This window comes from Lissotriton vulgaris, chromosome 8 (assembly GCF_964263255.1).
Source record: "Lissotriton vulgaris chromosome 8, aLisVul1.2, whole genome shotgun sequence".
Lineage (NCBI taxonomy): Eukaryota > Metazoa > Chordata > Amphibia > Caudata > Salamandridae > Lissotriton > Lissotriton vulgaris.
This window is the reverse complement of record NC_141696.1, coordinates 94,404,469-94,425,381: the sequence shown is the minus strand read 5'-3', so window position 1 is coordinate 94,425,381 and position 20,913 is coordinate 94,404,469. Positions and strand designations below refer to the sequence as shown.

General features: G+C 44.5%; 1 long non-coding RNA gene across 1 annotated transcript in view; it reads left to right on the top strand.

Annotated features, from left to right (window-relative positions):
• The first annotated feature begins 9,587 nt into the window (after window positions 1–9,587).
• The window catches only part of LOC147693511 (uncharacterized), an 89,037-nt gene continuing 77,711 nt past the window's right edge, over window positions 9,588–20,913 (top strand). Inside the window, exon 1 of the long non-coding RNA XR_015299110.1 lies at window positions 9,588–9,649. This is a non-coding gene — a long non-coding RNA (uncharacterized LOC147693511). The remainder of the gene's footprint in view (window positions 9,650–20,913) is intronic.

The following is a 20,913-nucleotide window of genomic DNA, read 5'->3' as shown; positions in this document are numbered from 1 at the left end:
CACATGGTCAGCGACGGCTACCGCCCCCCCTCCCTGTATGCCCACAACAACCCAGAACACAACGAAACGGAAAATGATTTGTCTTTGGAAGGCGGAGGGGTCGCAAAACCCCCCGGCTGTATTTATTAAGATACAAAATAATAAAATTGTTAAACAAAATATACAATTTTTTATGCAAAATTATTCAGAAACATTTAGATACATTTATATCGACAATTGTGATCGGCCAGCCTTAACAAGATTCTAATACAGCTTGTTTCCTAACCGAATCTAACATCCTCATCTGAAAATTTTGCATACTAACATTGATGGCGATATGGCAAGGTCGCTAACCAGTGTCAGGTCTTACAAGCTGCGCCCTTACGCAGGTGCGCATGCGCAGCCGGGACCGTTAATTACCCGGTCCACCCCTGCAGCCGAGCCCGTTAATTACTCGGTCCACCCTTGCAGCCGAGCCCGTTAATTACTCGGTCCACCCATGCAGCCGAGCCCGTTACTTACTCGGTCCACCCATGCAGCCGAGCCCGTTAATTACTCGGTCCACCCCGTGAACTTCATTTAACGAGTGAAGGAGGGCCCTAACTTGCGTTACCAGCTGCTCCTGAAGTTCTAGGAGGGGCCAGTGACCCCTCCTCCCCCTGGGCGGACACCTCCAAAGGATGATGCCGCCCCCTAAAACCTTAAAATAGCTGCTCACCGGTCATGACCTTACCGCCACAGGCCAGCATTGTTACCCGACGATCTGGCCTCCCCCTTCCTACTCCTCAGAAAGGTCATGTCCCCTTCGCATATCCCTCCAGCCATGCTAAAATGTTATTTGACAACACGACGTTCCCAGCCTCAGTCAAGTGCACCCCGTCCCGGAGGTAGAAATGCTCCCCCCAAATAGACTCATGAGGAATCATCTGCAACCGGGGGATCGAAACAATTTGTCCAACTGTGTGTTGATCCCCTTTACCGAGTGATTCAACGCCTTGACCGAGTCCCCCCCTCGCCACTGCCAACGAGGAATAGGTTGGGACCAGACTACCGTGCAACCCGCACAAGTCCTAGACACCCACCCCGCAGTGGATATGATTTCATCTATCAGGATGCGTCTCCCCAGTTTGGTCAAGTCATTCTCCCCAGGTGAAGTATCACCACTGACGGGGGGCGGGTTGCTGCGACAATAATTCCAGAAAGTAATCCCTGAACTGCCGAATACCCAGGCCTCCCCTCCCAAAGAATGAGATGGAGAACCCCTCCTCTTTCGCCCTTCTCATCCTGTCACCTGCAAGAAATACATTTTTCGCACGCCTAACATAAGAGTGGCCCACAACCCAAGTCACCAATGTCCGACGATCTTCTTGTTGCTTTTGTTGCGATGATGCTGTCTTCTGCCGACATTCAGCAAGGTCCTCTCCCGCGTGACAGGTTCTTGCAAAACCAAGAGTTACAAGCGTGAGTCATCTGGCCATGTCACAACATGTCAACACGTACGTAGCGTTTGTAAAACTCAGAGGACCACCTCCCAATCCTTTTAACCTTTTCGGCTGGGAGTCCCCTTACCACTGCCTCAGTTGCTGCCCCGATTCTAAAAGAACGGGAGCCAAACTCCGCGGGATCCAGGCCTTCCTTTGCGACCGTTAGGTCCAGGACCTTCCTATACTGGTACCTGGTCAAAGGAGTACCATCCATGTGACACAATAGTGCCCCCCCCGGCGTCCCGTCCCGCTGCCTCCTAAAAGCCTCCACATGCGAGACTGGGCAACAAGGGTTGGTCCGAGCACGTTGAAGCACTATTGTTTGCCCCTTCCCCTCCTGGTCGGTCATCGATCTTTGAATCGTTACCCACATGGTATCAGCATGGATCACCACGTAGCCCATTTGCAGGCCGCCCTTTTTGTCAAGTTTGGACACAGCTACTAGCTCGCCTAGTCTCAGGGCCCCATAAAACGCTAGCGTGAACGCGGCCTTGAAAAGCAGCACCTCCCAAGGGGAACTACAGACATCCTGGAGTGCTAACAACAGGGCTGTAAGCCTTACCAGCCCAATAGGCTTTCTCGAATCTGTCGAGTGTCCCTGAATGCGACGCCAGACCCTCAACGCCTTGCGCACTACAAACGTGTTCGTAGGGTCCCTCACGCCCTTGGCCTGTGCAAAGAATGAAACCGCAGCCCTGTGCCTGTTTGCGGCTGCCACCGAGCGCCCTTCCTTGTGCATCAGCTCTAGGTATGCAACAAAACTGTCCTCATGTGCCCAGTTATCCACCCAACCATGTCCGAGGAAAGTACAGTAAGACAAGAATGCCCCTTCGTATGCTGTTTTGGTCCGGGGGGCTAAGCTAGATGCCACGAGGTACGGTAGTCTGGGGCACCAATCCTCCAGAGAGCAACCGGGAAAGGTGCTGGCGATGGGTCCGCTGCTGGAAGCTGTACCCTGGACACCTGCATTTTGAAGCGAGAAAGGGCATCAGCTGCATTATTGAGAACACCTGGCACATGTTTGGCCCTGAAAGTCATGTTCCATTTTAAACATTGTAGCACAATCTCCTTTACCAAGTGCAGTATGAATGAACACCGCGCCGCTTGTTGGTTAATGCATTCCACCACGCTCATGTTGTCCGACCAGAACACCACTGACTGATTGCTAAGGTGCGCCGGCCAGACCATCAATGCTACCCATATCGGGAACAATACCAGGAATCCGATGTTGGTGGTTAGTCCCCACAATCCCCATTCCTCAGGCCACTTCTGGGCGACCCACTTAGTGCCCAGGATGGCGCCGAAGCCCACGCTACCAGCAGCGTCGGTCCATAAACCCAACTCTGCCGATGACGTGGGGGGGGGCGGCCACACTACCCTGCCATTGAAATCCTCCAGGAATGCTACCCATATCCGCATATCCTGGCGAACCTCCGCTGACAGTCTAGTGCAGTGATTTTTCTCTCTCAAACCCTTCATGGCTTGGGCAATCGACCGAGAGAAGAGGCGTGCCATTGGGATGACTCGCAATGCAAAGTTCAATTGGCCCACCGTCTCCTGCAGCTGCTGCAATGTAACCTTCTCCTTCTGAAGGCACTGGCGCAATGCCGCCCTAAATATTGATACTTTGTCTGTGGGTAACCTAAAGCACCCCTCCAGTGAAGCAATCTCGATACCCAAGAACTCCAAACAGGTGGTCGGGCCAACCGTCTTCCCGGGCGCTAACGGAGCCCCGAAAGCCCGCATGAGCACGCAAAATTCCTGCAATGCCCAGGCACATTCCGAAGTCCCCGCCGCTTCCAGGAAAAGGAAGTCGTCCAAATAATGCATGACCTGTTTGTGGCCCATGGCCTGTCTCATGACCCACTCCAGAAAGGAACTGAAAGTCTCAAAGTACGCACAAGAGATCGAGCAACCCATCGGCATACATTTGTCCATGTAAAACTTTCCTTCAAAAGCGAAACCAAGTAAGTGCTGGTCCAAAGGATGCACCGGCAACAAACGAAAGGCGGATTCAATATCAGATTTGGCCATAAGAGTGCCCCGCCCCAATCCCCGTAATAGCTCTACTGCTTGGTCAAAGAAAGCATATTTCACACTACAAATTCCTTCATCTATCGCATCATTCAAGGACGCCCCTCTCGGTGCCGACAAGTTGTGGATCAATCTAAACTCGCCCTTCTCTTTCTTGGGGACTACGCCTAATGGTGAACACACAAAATCCGGCACTGGGACTTCCTGGAATGGCCCCTCTATCCTGCCCAGGGACAGTTCTTTTTGGATCTTAGCCATAACTACAGCAGGATTCTGTTGTAAAGATAACTAGTTCCTACAGTGCGCACTGCCGGTGTGTCCCCCAGCCGGGATCCGGGATCCGGAAACCTTGGGAGAAACCTTCCTGCAGTAACGCAGCTGCGCCGTGATCTGGGTATCTGTTCAACCATGGAATCATTGCCAGGACATTAACCGGGGAGGGGCTAACCGGGCTTCCAGCACTATTCTGGTTTCTTTCCCCCTCTCTGATTCTGGTTACCATTTTTCCTGCATGTTGTCTCGGGATGGGAGGTGTGACCACAGATTGCGCATACATGTCTGAATCTACATGTGCCGGCCGGTCTAGTACAGGAACGCTTGTTAAAGTCCCAACACACACCCTTTCTTTCCCCGCCGCCTCCCCTACTCTTCCCTGGGAACTCATTCCCCAGCGCCGCACTAAAGAGCTGCTGGGTCCTTGCGGGGAACACGCTGGCTACGGTCCCGGGCTGGGCAGGGGCCATGCACCCTGCGAACTGTTTATGCCACGACAATGAGTCCACCTTGTCCCATGACAACGATGAGTCGAACTTCTTCGACTTTCTGAAATTAACGTCATATTCTTTCCATGCGTCCCTGGCATACTGCTTGCTCCAACCCACGATCCTGCCCTGATAGCAAGCCATTGACGCATGCACGTTTGGAGGGCGTTCAACAGTGATAGCTGTAAGGATGGAGAAGGCCCTGATCCAATTGCTCAGAGTTTCCTCCACCCTAAACTTCGCACACTGTACTCTACATTCACTAGGATGCATCCATTCCTTTAGCATTTTGGCATTCTCCATTTCCCTATTGTCTAATAGCAAAGAGAAAATATATATGTACTTTCCCGTCCAAATCATCTCTTTCACCGCCCAAGAAACATGTTGCCCTAAATCTTCGCTCCTAGACGGAATCGTCCCGTACCCTAAAAGAGGCAGGGCCACCTCCTTACCGTTACCGGACACCGGGGCTGGTCCTGCATCGCTTCCGTTCAGCCGAGCGGCATCCACACCTGCAGAAGGAGGAGAAACAGTGGCCGCAGGCGCACTTGTAACTGTTCCCGCCCCAATCTTCTCCACCATTTTTGCCGCCTCCGCGGCATGATCTAACGTTGAGGGCATCATACCCCCTTTCTGCAGCCAAGGAAGTATAGCATCTATCTGTGCCGTTAACTCAGGAGGGATCTGAGTGTCACAATCCGGTAATGCTGCTGGCACCACTGGTGAAGACGGCGCCATGGGTGCCGGCACTGGGGGCAATGGAAGTGGGCCATCTGGGGCAGGCGGCGCCGGCCCGACAGGATTGGCCCCTGCTGGCAAGGCGGGAGCCGGTGCCAAGGGCGCCGGGAGTACTGGCTCCGAGGTAGTGGGCACCGCCACCGGTGCACGAGCGGAAGCATTGCGCCTTGGCCGTTTAGCCTTGCCCCACTTAGGCGAGGAATCGGAATCTCCCTCCAGTAAAGGCGCGTCAATCTGCCACTTGGGCCTACCGCGCGGGCCTGCAATATCATCCATCCTTTCCATCATACGGGCCTCTAGGCCATGAACCTTATTCAATCTTTTATCCATGGCATTCATCCTACGCATCATGGCCTGAAAACATCAACTCCATCTTTGACCCCTTAGCCTTAGCTTCCAGCATTCTTACTATTGATCAATTCACTCACTGCGCAGATTCGCAACCAGTGTGCCCTATACCTTCACGAGACGGAGGATGTGCAGGGGGCTATGAGCACCACGCAACAGCGACCGCAACACTGGCTTTTCCGAATGTTATGGGTGGCCAAACTCTAACGTAGAACCACCTGGCAGCCACACGAAGCGATGAAATGCAAGCCCCCCAGCTTCCTCTTACTGTCGATGACTTGCGTGTCCTGCACTCTACAGATCCACCACCTCGATCTTTATGATCAACTCTCCATCTGTCTGCTTCCAATGTCGCGCTACCACACACTCCAGTCAGCAATCCTTGATCTGAAAAAGAAAACAGAAAATTAGGAGGCCCCGAGCGCGGGGCACGACCAGTGTGGGGAGCGTCAGGTGACAAGAAGGGCCAACTGAGCGCTCCCGCCTCCTTTATTCCCAGGGACGCAGGGAGAGGGTGGGCCGCCCCCTCCCCTCACCCCTCGACGCCCGCCCCTCTCACCCGGAAGACTGCACCACGCCTCCGGATCAGGGATTGGGCGTCAGCCGACCGGTGGTGTGGCACACACATCCCGCGTACCATTGGACGCCAGGAGATCACGCCCCCACACCACCGGTAGGCATGGGAAGAGGGGATCGCCGCGCTGCCATGCGGGCGGGGGTGCCAAGGGCCCCCCTTTTCAGGACCACTTCTGTGTGCTGCTTTATCATATTCCTGCCAATCCCACTATTATTAGCGCTATATGTTGGCAGGTGGTGACCTTGGGTCGAATGGTAATTTACCAGCCCAGTATTAAATTGTTTCCTTCTCTCCTGTATTTACTCAAATAAATCAATTTGTTGAGATGATATCATATCCATCTTTGACTGTGATTTTGAATGATACTTTTTTCAATACTGACTTCACCACTTGATACACATGTATGTTAAAATTTCATTTGTTGCTACTACATTCCATTGGTTTGCCAAAAAATATAGTGCACTAAATCTTAGAAAGTCTTTCTTTCTGTATGGATTTAGAGTGCCAGTGATACCAATAATGCACATTTTTAATGTAGAGTGGGTTTTATTTAAAGGTCTCTTTGATATTTAATGTTGCTAACTATTCTTTTTCATATCTTCCTTCTCTTTTTATTAGTGTGCTATGAAGGTAAGAACACGTTTGTATTATTCTCTCTGTTTGTACAAGTGTGTTTTATATATTGACTCTCACTGCTTCTTTTGTGCCGCTTGAGTACTTTTTCTACTCGAGCTGCAGCTTTCTCAACCTGAAAGGTAGTGACCTGCAGTGACCGCTCGTGTTGAGAAATTGCGCCATGACTCGTCCTAGTGCAAATTTTTCTCACTCATGCTCACCTCACACACAATACAAACTCCACCACATGGTGGTTCATAGTGTTTTTCTGGAAATCTCTGCTCCAGTCGGAGCACTGATTGGGAAAAAACCCATGAACTCCACAGGCGAAGCGGACTTCACCGTCCACTCATGAGGTTTGATTTGTGATTTGTTATTTCCATGAAATATTGCATTCCAAGGATTAATCTTTGTGAGTCATTGTCACCCACAAAATAGCATTGATACAAAAACACCAGGGACAATCAAATGTTCAGATTTGTGATGGGTGTGTCTTTGAAATGAATGATTAAGTCAGCAAAACTTGGATAAAAAGAACAGAACCTGCTTGAGCCGCTTGTTCCTGAATTATTAACTATATTTCCGTAGTTTGATAGATACTTGCATTTGCTACCAGTGAAAAGCTTAGTGTAACTCTTTAACGCAACCGAGAAGGGCTTGCTATGCACCCAAATGGCAGTATTGCAAAATACCAATTACCATGTATTCATATTTTGCATTATTTCCAGAGTCTATATGACACCAGTGATTTTTGATCCAGGGCTCTAAAAACAGAACCTGACAGAATGTTTCTAGAAGGTTGCAGTAGTGCTTATGCTCTTAATAAAAGCCCAAGCAGAATGGACTCTAGTACAGATGTGATATTTCCTCCTCACATCCTAAATATCGATAGGCTTCAAAACTAAACTCACTGCTGCTCTAAAAAGGTTTACAGTAGTGTTGCATAATTTCGTAATCTTCTTTTCCTCTGCATTGAATGCATCATTACATTGTAGGTCAAGCCAGCTAAATGGCACGGGGGTAAACGATTGACTCGTTTTTATACTAGTGATTTCTTAGCCACTCATGCCAAGGATAATTAAGGCTCTAAATATGTCACAGCTGTTTGTTTCACTTTAGGCTATTCACTACAGAATAGGCTGAGACAATTTGAGAAATCTCTCTAGGCTCTTACATCATAGACTGAGATTCTGTATTCATGACTTCTTGAATCAATTTCACTCAGTTCTTTGATTTGTTAATGTCACCAAAACATAGCCTTGTGTGATTCCACTAATCTTAAACTTTATGAAGTTATGAATATTGCTTATGAAGTCATTCAAATATTTAGGAGATTCCATTAGCCTTCTAATTGCCTAAATCAGCTAACAGTGCATCATTTACCTCAGCAATGAAATTTATTTTACACCCCATTTATTCTGGTCATGGAAATGGGTGAAATATTGCACCTCATATACTCCAACAACACAGCGGAGGGAATTTGGCTGGTGTGATAAATTCCACTCAAATATGATTATTGCCTGAAAAAACTTTCTCTATTTTTGCCACGTGGCACTTAATTAACCCTGCTGTTACCCAATAATTGCAATTCATCTGGATTACTACAATGCTTTTCTTGAAAATGTCTAGCAATAGGATATGTCTGATCATAATTTAGGGCTGTACAGAGGTGCTCCAATGTCCTTTTCTTTATGTTGAAAGTTGCACTTCCAACATATCAGAGTCGACATAGGCAAGCAAGAATGAACATGCAAAGTCAAGGGTGCATGTGATGAATTGTATAATGGTTCTCTTCCCCATCAAGTGAAGTATTACTGTTGGCACTGTGCTTTGAAGACTTTTACTTCCCACATGTGTGGAACCCACTCAGTGTCTCCAACGATGTTGTGCTTGTAGGTGATTGGAAGTGAATATGTAATAGTGTATCTGTAAGGGACCTCACATTCCTGTAAGTTATAGATACATGGGTGCCTACAACTGGCCTCAGAACTGGATCTGACCTCAGAATAGTCCAGGGTTTGTTCATTAGATTCCTCAGTTTATCATATTTTCTTTTAAAGTTGATAATAAACCTGATTTGGCGGTCTATAGTTGTCTTCTTTTCTCTAAGTGAATAGCATCCCGTTTTTTGGCTTGCACTTTGTTTTGTGCCATTTGTAGAACCCTCCCAGGAAAGCCACTTTATTTGATTCTACCCAGGATGTTACTTTCTTCTGTATTGTAAAGTTTTTCTGTGGAACTGCTCTTTTGGCCCTGAACACTTTCCTATAGGTAATGCTCCATTTGAGTCAAATAGGGTTATGGTTATCAGTGTGCATTACGCTGTTGCAAACAGTATTCATCATAAACATTTTGGTGGTCAGTTGTCCTTCAAGAGGATATTCAGGTATTCAATGCAGTCTCTACTGAATTTATGTGTGAAGCTGAGGTTCACTTAATTGATCCATAACCTCTGCAAAAATTCCTCATCCTCTCAGACACTGGCATATTTTTAAAAGATCATCTATATAATTGACTCATAATATGACATGGGAGGTATGCATATCATTTGGGAGCAGTTGTCATACTTCATTAATACCAGGTACAGACTGGGCAGCTTTTGGAGAGCTACTGCAAATGACCTCCAGGAGCTTCAGGCACAAAAAATAACTTTTCTAAAAATAATGTATTCAATCTATTTATTTAAAGTCTGAATTCATCATTGAATTCAGCATGTAAGAAATATTAAAAATATTGGTTTAATAATCTTTTAACTGGTCTCAAATGTAAGCAAGCTCAATTAAGATGTTAACAGACAGGGGCGGGCACAGTTAAAATAGGTGTTGGTGCATTATCACTGTAGGGGCGTGGCAACATTACATCTCTACCTTTTCAACTTTTCAATACCATGCACACTACCTCGTGGGCTTACGGCCTGCATAGGGGTGGCTTATTAATATTTAAAAAGGAGGTTTTTTATATATCAAAAAGTGTTATAAAAGGTCTGAACATAGGATTAGTCTGCAGAAGTCAAGCTACTATGGTAGGTCTAAAGATGTATTTTTCCCTTTCAGACTAGTGAATGGCACAATAAGTGCTGCAGTCCACAGGCGCCATTACAGGCTTCGATCCCTGTAAGTACTATCTATACCACATGCTATGGCCTTCTAGGGAGGGAAATATAGTGGTATTATATTATTAAATGTTGATAACTGGTATTTCTCATATCATTCTCCTTTTTATCTTAGACTGCCATTAAGGTAAGAACAGTTTGTACTATTTTTCCTGATTGCACAAACACGTATTATATGTTGACTCCAAATATGTCTGTTGTAAATTGAATTTTTAACTCATGAGGTTTGATTTATGAATTGTTCTTTTCTTGAGATATCGATTTCCAATAATCATAGCAAGTCATTATCACCCACAAAATCTTATTGAATAAAAACACCAAGGCACAATCACCTTTTCAGATTTGAGATTGTACTGTGTTATCGCTCAAATTCCTTATGAGGCAAAACATGGATAATAGGAAATTAAAGAGTTTTAGTCCATTGTTCATGAATTATTATCCATATTTCAGTAATTTTGCAGATACATGCAGTTTATACTATTTAAAAGCAGATGGTAACATAAAGTGCTGAACTCAATTGAGAAGGACTTGTTCCATGCCTAAATGGCCTTTGCCATGTTTTCCCATTTTGTATTAGCTCCTCAGTCTATTTGAACCCAGTGATATTTGATCCTGGACTCTAAAACTGGAAACCAACAGCTAGTTTCCAGCAGGGTGTACTGGCAGTTATGCTTCTCCACTCCAAGCAGATTGGAATCTATAACAGGTTCAATTTGTGTGAGGATATATTAATGAATTCTCCATTCCCAGTATTGATTGATTTGAATAGTAAACTCTCTGCTGGCATCTGAAGGTTCCCACTATCGCCGAATAGTCAAGTTATTTTTTTTCTTCTCCATCAAATGCTTTATGAAAGTTAATTATATGAATGGCCGTGGTATAAACATTGCTGAAATAAGGTGGTCTGTAGATTATTATTTGAATAATTGCATTAGATGCTTTGATATTTGACAGTTGATTGATACCTATGAGTGCCATTGTTGAGATTAAGCATTTATTCCCACGTCTTGCAGGTTTATGGGCAGCTCATGTAGCTACCATCATCACTCTTAGAAAGTTGGCATTTTTCTCCACTTTTGTGCCTGCAGCCTTTCTTGGGTCAAGTGACTATGTGAAATTGACAGTTAGACGTTGTGAATTCTTTCCAGCCAGTCACAATAGAGTGATTATGGGTGCCTGAATGAGCCATCACCTGGGAGGATGGGGGCGGAGCTGAGCACAGCCCCACTTGCATCTGAATAGGAAGTGCTCTGTCTTTACATACAGGACCTATCACCTCTACATGGTCACTGCAGCCAGCTTGGGGCCAGGGCAAGGGAGTCGACAAATTCCATGCAAAGCCACTGTCTAGAAACTATTCCCAATTTCCAGAAGGAGGTCACCAGGGTATAAATATAGGACATCAGTCACTGACACATCAGTAAACTTCTGGACCTGTGGGTACTCTGCCAGGAAGAAGGACTGCTGTGCTGCTGAAACGCCCCCACTTTGGTGGACTGCTGACCTGTTGCTGCCTTGCTGAACTGCTGGCTTTCGGCCTGGCTACCCTCTTGCATCTGGAAGCAGGACTGGACTTGTAACTTGAAGTCAGGAACACCAGAGTGACTCTGAGGAGCTAGTTTGCTGGCTTACTGATCTGAGCCTCTGGGACAGAAAAGGCTCCATTCACCTTGGACCTACACCTGAACCCAGACAGAGTGAGTCCTGATCCTCCAAGTGGTATTCCAACACTCCTGGACTCTTGGTTGTGGTGCTAAAGGTACCCAGAGTGCCAAATCCCAAAATGGGCAAACAGTTTTGGCCAAAAACTGTACTGAGAGCTAGAAGGAGATCATGACGAACCTGCTCATCTATCCACCTGATGTCCATTGTCCAGTCGGATTGACTGTGCAGGTTCTCTAGCTATGTTCTCCGCTGGAAATGTTCGATGTCCAAAAAAGAGACTAAGTGTGATCATAAAATCTTCAATGTGGCTTCAACCCAAGGATCCCCAAATACACTATCTCCTCTGATATCGTCTGCAGCCTTGCCCTGCTGAATTTTACTGAAGTCTGAAGCTAAGCACTGACCGGGCCCAATCTACTACTTGCATTTGAACCTTGCTCCATTGGGTTGGCCATATTTTTAGTCTTTGACCCGGTCTCGCAAGATTAGATGTCTGTGGTTGGTGCTAGTTAATTCAAAACTTTGCTTCAATTGATTGGAATTATAAAATGTGGGTGTCAAATAAATTATTGGAAACATTTCTGTTTTCTATTTTTCTAAATTGATGTAGGTTTGTTTCTAGCATAAATACATTATATATGGCCTCTAACTTAACTTTGACTGCTTTTTGTGGCAAGCTAACCACAGGTAAGCACAAGTTAATTTAGTGCCTTTTGTGGTTCATCCTGCAAGGGATTGTGGCTCTTGCTTAACCAGGGTTCACACCCACATCAACCAGCAATCCAATCTCTCACATTGGTGTTCAATGGTGTGTATCAGGAATTGTTTTTGTACAGTTCCATACAGGGATTTCCGTGACACAAATTCATAATTAAATATTTTGGTTCCCACTTAGGTCGTTTCACTTCTCCTTATTCTACCATTGGCTGTTTTTATTTTTTTTCTAACTTTCAGTACCCTGCCCTCCTCATTGTACCAGGGAGATGGATCTGATCAATGTTGACAACCGCAATAGGCTTGAGTTGCAAAGGCTCTGCAAGGTCAGATGGCTGAATGTGGGCAAGGAAGCTTCCAAAGTGGAGGACATGAACTGAAATGAAGATGAGGATCAGGACCCAAAGAGGGAACCTGAGCTGCAGCAATAGCCCAACTATCTCCCAAAGAGAAGACAGTATACCCAGGATGGGGCTGGAAGCAGTGTGTCCTCCAGGGGACTGTCACAAAAGGAGTTTGAAAACAGGAGGTTGGAGTGAAAGCTCAAGTTAGAGCTGGCTAAATTAAAACTGGTTGAGGAGAAGGCTGAGAGGGCTTTAGAAGGAAAGAAACTACTTTTGGAGCATTTCAAAGGCAATGTACAGGTGGCAGTGTACCAACTGTGTCTGCTGCAGATGTGGGACTCTGCACACCACAGGAGCTTCTGCCTAACTATGTGATGGGAGATGATACAGAAAATTGGTATGTTGCATATGACATTGCATTCAGATTATACAAGGTCCCTGATGAACACTGGGGGGATAGCATGTGGAAGCACATGCCCACAGTGGGAAGGGATGCTCTTCTTTCACTAGAGGATCACACTAAGTATGCCCCCATGAAAGCCATACTTGATGCAAAATTTGGGATGTCCCCTCAGAAGTAACATCAGAGATTTAGGGACAGCCACAAACTCCAAAATTAGTCCTGGGTGAATTTCTTAAATTATACCAGCAAAGCACTGAAGGACTGTGTGAAGGGCATCAAAGTGGATGATTTCACTGGGCTATACAAACTAATTTTGAGGGAGAACATGATTACTTTCATACGTTTTACAGAACTCTTTTCACACCTAGTGGATAGCATTCGTACTGACCTCAAGAAGCTTACTAAGGTGTCATACCTCTGGGTCAGCACCAGAATGTCTAAGAGGGCATCTGAAGGTGACTCCTAAAAGGGTGGTTCTGGTTCTCAATAGAAAAAAGAGGGGGTGGCAGATAAAAATAAAAATAAAAAGGCGTTCTCTCAAGGCCCCCAAAACAATTCACAGGGGAAAGTGTCTCAATCTGGCAAATAGATTAAATTCTTCCAAAACAATAATACTAGACAGCTTGTCAATAAGGAGTGATATCCCAGACAGCTGCCAGGGAAGGGAAAGGGGTGTGAGAAACCAGCCCCTGCATGTCCCATCGCACAGGTAGATGGGGAGCTGGAATAGGTGCCCTGGATTCTACAGAGAAGGTCATTACCTCCCTTGGTGACCTGCTGATCTTGGTGGATGACAAGTGGAAGGGGGACTCACAAGATAAAGGCACAGAAGGACTGCACGGTACTTGAGGACCTGTGGTGGCAATGGAACCCAGACAGCTGGTGAGACCTCTGGAGATCACCTCCTATTGTACACATAGTGTAGCGAGCCTAAAGATCCTGAGCATGGTGTAACCTGTGTGCTGGTAGTTACCCAATGTTACAGGGTCTTCCTACTGGGGATGGCTATTCATATACCCCTGGCAGGACCACTGGGGGCAGGATAAGACCTGTGTTAGGCTTATCACTCAATTCTAGTGGCCCCAGATGATGACAGCATCTGTCTGTAGATTCAGCCTCACCTGCCAGGCTAGTGGGAAAACTGGGACAAAGCTAAAAGCTGTTTTTGGTACACCATTTGGCAGGTTGGGTATTGCTAATATATGACTCCTTGACCCCAAAGTAGCCTTAGGCAGCAGGTTTATCTTGGTCTTAGTGGACAATTCAGATAGGTCCCTGAGATCATCCCACTGAGGACTTTCACTGCACCTGTAGTGGCAATGGCCCTGAAGGGGATTTTTTACCAGAGTAGGTTTCCACAAAGAAGTTGCATCTGACAAGGACACCAACTTCATGCCTGTGTACATGAAGTCTATGTGGAAGTAATGCAGAGGTATTTCTAAGTTCCCCGCACCCTACCGCGCACAAGCTAATAGATTTGTTGCAATATTTAACACAACTTTAAAAGGCCTGATTATGAGTCTGCCTCAGCTCATGAGGTGGAAGTGGGATATCTTCTTACCATGCCTGCTTTTCGCTTAGAGGAAGGTACCACAGAAAGGAGTGTGATTCAGCCCATTTGAACTTCTGTATGGTCACCCTATCAGGGGAACTTTCAGTCTGGCGAAGGACGGGTGGAAGCAAGCTCCCATGAAACTGCCCAGAATGTGGTTAGCTAAAAGCTTGCCCTCTTGAACTGTCTGGCCAAGTTCCAGAAGAAGGCTTCTGTGAACTTGGAGGATAGCCAGCAGATGATGAAGAAATGGTATGAATAATCAGTGGCCAAGGAGCAATACCAGAGTAGACAGAAAGTGTGAGAGATGGAGCCAGTGCAGCCCATGGCTCTTGAGGACCCCTGGACCTGGCCCTATGAGGTGGTGGGCAGAAGGGGGATTCCACCTACCTGGTGGGCCTCAAGACCCCCATAACCTCTTAACGTTACTCCATCTCAAACTCCGCTTATGAGGTCACCTTGCTCACTTTGCCACTGGATTCAAGAAAGCCGGGCTGAAGACGGCTGAAATGCCAGAAACTGGTCCTCTGAAGCTTGTTTCCGGTCCAGGGAAGGCATGGCTTGGCAGTTCGGGCTGGACTGTTGCCAGGAGGCACAGGGTCAGACTGATTTTCATATGGCCATGTCTGAACTGGGGTGGCAGAGTGGGCCTAAGAACGGTGATGGATTAAACCCAGATCTGTTGACTGGGTGGGAGTGTTTGATTGTTTCAAATGCTCCATCCATCACCACCCCCTTTTTGTACCGCTTTGTTCGCCATAAGTTGGCAGGGTATTCTCAGACGTGAGTCCCTTGCTCACTTTGCCACTGGATTCAAGCAAGCCGGGCTGAAGATAGCTGAAATGTCAAAAACCGGTCCTCGGAAGCTTGTTTCCGGTCCAGGGAAGGCATGGCTTGGCAGTTCGGGCTGGACTGTTTCCATGAGGCACAGGGCCAGACTGATTTGCATATGGCCATGTCTGAACTGGGGTGGCAGAGTGGGCTACAGAACGGAGATCTGTTGACTGGGTGTGAGTGTTTGATTGGTTCAAATGCTCCGTCCATCACCACCCCCTTTTTGTACCACCATGCTGCTGGTGACAGATGGCTGGGAAAGAGAATGAATCTCTCTCTGTTCTACTATCATCCAAAAGGAAGGATGGGTCAGTGGAGGGTGTCAATCTCTCACCAACCCTGAATCCAGATCAGCAGAGGGACTGTTGCCAGTTACAGTAACAGTTTGCCTCCCTATTGCCCCTCACTCCTGGGCTTACATACCTGTGTACCAATGTTATTAACACTGACAACAGTTTGCCTTTCAAAAATAAAATGTACATGCTGACTGACTAGTTAAGAGCCAGTGTCAAAGCAGACATCTCTGAAATGTGAAATTGGGGGTCATTGAGCCATCCAGTATTCCCAGGTCCAGTGCAGTGGTACTGGTTCCAAAGGCGGCCCCTGCGAGCGCTGCTCCAGAGCTTAGGTTTCCTGCTGGCTACAGGGAACTGAACTCAGTCACCAAGCCTGATGCAAACTCCATCGACTGAGCTAATGAGTTCATTGACAGGTTGGGGGTTGCTAAGTTCATGAGCACTTTTGACTTGAGTTTAGAGTACTGGTAGATAGCCCTGACTGAGTGGGCAAAAGCCTTCTCTGCTTCAAGGGCCACTTTTAATTTAAACTGATGCCCTTTGGACTGAAAAATGTCCCTGTCAGCTTCCAAAGGCTGGCAAACCAGATCTTAGCTGGGATGGAGGCTTCTTCAGTGCTACATATTTAGATGACATAGCTGTCTTCAGCAGCACCTTGCAGGACCATCTATTTCACCCACAAGAAGTGCTTCAAGCAATGCATCATGCAGGTCTGACAATCAAGTCTGGTAAGTCTAGATAGGGCAGGAAGGTGATGTACTTTGGGACACCTTGTGGGTGGGGTAAGGTGCAGCTCCTCAAGACCAAAATAAATTCTGGCCTGGGAACCACAAAAAATTAAACAGTTTTAAGGGCCTTCCTATGCTTCAATGGATATTGCCAGGGGTTAGTCATTGAATACACTATTGTTGCCCCCTTGAAAGAGCTGACGTCCAAGAAGCAACCCAAGAAGAAGATCTGTGGAGAGACCTGCTAGAAATCCTTTGACTCAATAAAACAGGCCACATGCACATCCCCTGAGCTCATCATCTGGCATGACCCAGGTTTACATTTTTCAAACAGATGCATCAGAGTATGATATAGGGGCAGACTTACCAGAGCTAAATGAAGTGGGCAAAGACCAACCTGTAGTATTCATCTCTAGGAGGATACTTCCCAGAGAACAGATGTGGAGTGGTATTGAAAGAGAAGCGTTTGATGTTGTCTGGGCACTAAAGAAGCTGGGACCATGCTTGTTTGCGACTCACTTAGTTCAAGTAGACCACAAGCACCTCAGTTGGCTCATGCAAATGAGGGGTGAGAATCCGAAATTGTTGAGGTGGTCCATTTCCCTACAGGGAATGAACTTTATAGTAGAACACCATCCTGGGTCAGACCACGCTAATGCTGATGGTCTAGCTAGGTTTTTTTGCCTTATTGACAACAACATCATAGTTTGCCTACATGCATGTTTCAATTAGAGTATGTCATGCTGGATTCTCCTTATTGCAAGATAGCAGTTTGCTGCAAATTAGCTATAAGAAACTACAGAGAATGTTTTGCAGAAAAACATATACAGGTCTCATGGACCACTACTTTGTGCAGTTTTATCATATCCCATCCATTAACTCTACGGTAAACTACCAACCTTGTATTACATTGTTTTCCTCTCTCCTGTATTTTCTCAAATATATCACATTTTGTGATGGCAATAAATTCCTCTTTATAAATGTTATCTTTCTAATGGATCATGATGTGGAATAATACTTTTCTCAATAATGACACCATCTCTTGATACACGTGTATGTTTCGATTTTCACTTGTTGCTACTAAATTGCAGTGGTTGCTCATTTGTGGTGAACTAAACTTCGGAAAGAGTTGCTTTTTATATGGCTTAAGATTGTCAGCAATACTCAAGATGCATTTTTTAATGCAGAGTTGGTTCATAACCTGTTAATATATTATTAAATGTTGATTACTAGACTTCTTCCGAACTGTTTTCCCTCTATCTTAGCATTCCCCTATTACACCAAAAGCGTTGTATAGGTTAACTCTGAATAGGTTTATTTTAAATTGAATTGTTACCTAATGAGGTTTGGTTTGTTATTTGTTATTTTCATGAAGCACGACCTTGGAGGGATTGTTCTTGGTGATTCATTGTCACACACAAAGTATTACTGGCACAATTACACCAGGGCACAATCAAGTTTCCAGATTTGTGACTGTAGTGTGTTTGCTTCCAAGTTTTACATGGTACAAATCATAGACAATTAGAACAGAAAAAGCTTGAGTCTAATGAAATAGCAATCTGTGCTGCAACAAGAGTTTCTGCACATTTCACACATAATCAGACTGATCAACAAGCAAGGCATAGTATTTACTCACACTAATATCTCTAGCAAGCAGTCATTCAAAAAGGCAAATATAGATTTTAATGTAACTGGATGAATACATGATTAAGTGCATGTAGTGATAAACCACCATTGATGCATTCACTATTTCACCATGAAGATATAGACTCACCTAATTCATCTATAGAGCCACCAGGTTGTGCACTAGCTGGTCTATTAATCGATTCATTCACTCATTCTTCCATTGAGTCTTTCTCATATTTACTCAAAACTAATTGACAACTCATAACTAATCTATTCCATTTACAAAATAGACATATTGGCATCTGTCATTGCTTCTTAGTTTGGGAGGCCATACTATGAAGCAATATTCCTGATCTATAAGTAGAAATTTCATCTTAAGAATACATGATTAAATACCACATCATCACCCAATGCCTTAAAATCAGCACATGCATTATTTAACAGATAATATACAACCAAACGAAAGACGTTCGTGAGTGCTTTGGATGGATCGGAAACAGGTAATATTTGAAAAGGTAAACATCTCTGCACATTTACAATCCAGGACACCTACTCATGTGTGCCATGCCATTGTAGAACATATGTGACAACACCATGGCATAAACATCAAAAAGAAATAATGCAGTGGAAAAGTGGCAACACTTCTTGTGAGGGACATCAGGATGAAGCCTCCCTAAACATTACCAATTGCTATAAATATTAAAAAAGATCAAAGCTACCAACAGCTCAGGATAGAAAAATGTATACTCAATTGCAACTGAAAATATCAAAACAAAACAAAGAAATACCAAGCTTCGATAGCAGGAATATTACTCTAAAAGTCCAAATATACAAACTAAATGTAACACATAACTGTAAACATGAAGTACATATATAATAATTTTTGGATCATTATTATTCAGTTAAAAATATATATTTAACTTTAAGCAAAATCCAGTCAGACTGTAAAGTAAACGTTTCTTAAATAAATATTAAAATAAATAAATAGTAAAGCACAGAAACCCATTATAAAAGTGAAAAAATAACAAAAATACATGCAATATATAATACTCTGTAAAACAAATAGTAACACAAAGAACATTAAAGTACATAAATATTTCTCACCCATAAATAATGAAATACAATATAACATGTTTTGTAGCTGAAATCCATGAACGTGAAGTGATCCTCATACTCACAAAATTTTCTCTTGCAGTGTGATTGTTTTCCCACAAATTACATGAGGAGGAGCAATTTGCATAATTATGGCTGATTTCATGTCAAAGAGTAAAGTCGATTTACTGAAATTACTCCAAATACTCTAGCATAATCGAAATTCTTCCAATGCCTAGAGATCACCAATATTTAATTTACACTACAATAAGGCCCTACGAAGGGGTGGTTTTCTAGTGAACTTTACAAATGGGTTAAACTGAATTTCATAGACTCCCTTTGCAATGTCTTTATAAAGCACAACACTCCGACTGTCTATTTCATTGTTATGATGTGTTATTGTGGTTTTATAGTGATACCCAGATCAACCAGGCACTGTGGGGCAGTGTGTGTGAGGACAGCCTTGGGGACTAACTTGAAATTATAGGTCTTCAGCTTGTTGATAATCTCAGAGGACGAGACAGATGTGCTGTGGGAGGTTGTACCAGGCTTTGGGAGCCAGGTACATGAAGGTGTGGCCTAATCTGCTTTTGTGTATGTGTGAGGTGTGTGCTTGTGTTACACTGGTGCATCAGACATGTCCAGAATGTTGGTGGAGGTATTGCGGCTGTTCAGATAGGTATGGCCAGTGTTGTGGAGCACTTTATAGGTCATGATAAGGAGTTTGCATAAGGAGTTTGAAATGTGTGCACTTGTTTATCTGGAGCAAGTGGAGTTAACTAAGGTGTGGTGTGATGTTGACTTGATGAAGGAGGTTGAGGTCTAGTTTGGCTGCTGCATTTCAGAGGGTCTACAGTTTTTTGTGAGTGGGTTAATTATCCTTGCATATAGGGTGTTTGAGTAGTCTAATCTGATGGTGATGAGTTCTTGGGTGATCATTGTCCTGGTGTTGTCTGGTAGCCCCTTACAAATTTTTTTCAGCATCCCTAAGGTGTTGAAGAAGGAGAAGACTATTGTGCTGATGATTCCAAGGTTTCTCTCTTGTGACTAGGGAGTAAGGGTGTGTCCAAAGTCTGTGGCCCACCAGGTGGAGTCCAATTGTGAGGCGTTCTTTCAGAAGACTGCCACATCATTCTTGTCCGGGTTCAATTTCAGGTGCTAGATTTCATTCAGCTGGCCACTTCTGTAATGCATCAGGTGAACTTGGGTGTTTTGTCTGAGAGGGACAGTATCAGTTGTGTCTTGTCAGTGTACTTTTACCCTCTCATTTATTTTGAATGCACCTTGGCTTCCCTTCTACTTTCTGCAATCTTCATTTTTAAACAAACTTGGCCCAGGTGAATGTTTTTTTACGCTAGAATAAGTAGTACAATTTCAGTAATCTAAGAAAAACAACAGTTCCCTTTTCTTAAATTCTATAGAGGTATTGAAACCTCTCAGGGATTTTTAACCACCAATTTCAAGGATAAACCGTATGTTGTATCCAGAGTTGCATAAAGATTGACAAATTTACAAATCAAAACATTTTCAAAAGTAATCTATCTAAGACACCTAGGACCCAAAAAATATAAATAGTGCATTCATAGTTCTTTCACAACGCTGGACTGGTGAGAATATGCACATACACAGGAGAGTTTTTAAAAAAAAAGAATTTCTTTATTTGATGATTTGACCGACCATATGAATTTAAAAACAAAGTACTTCACATTTATTCAATAATCACATTAAAACTTAAAAATACAAAAACATGAAATATGTCGACGCGGCGTTTCGGTGATGTGAGTTGTCACCTTCTTCAGGACAAGATTTCAATTTAAAATCACTATGAAATTAAAAATACAAAATTTACAGTTACTTTATATCTCCAATACAAAAGAATTATATTAAAAACATATTTTAAAAAACTTTTCCGAAGTAAATGGTACGGCATTTCCTGTGTCAATCACATACGATCTATAAGTTTATTAAACATGTGCATCCTGATCAATTTTTTAATTGTTTCTAAACAGGG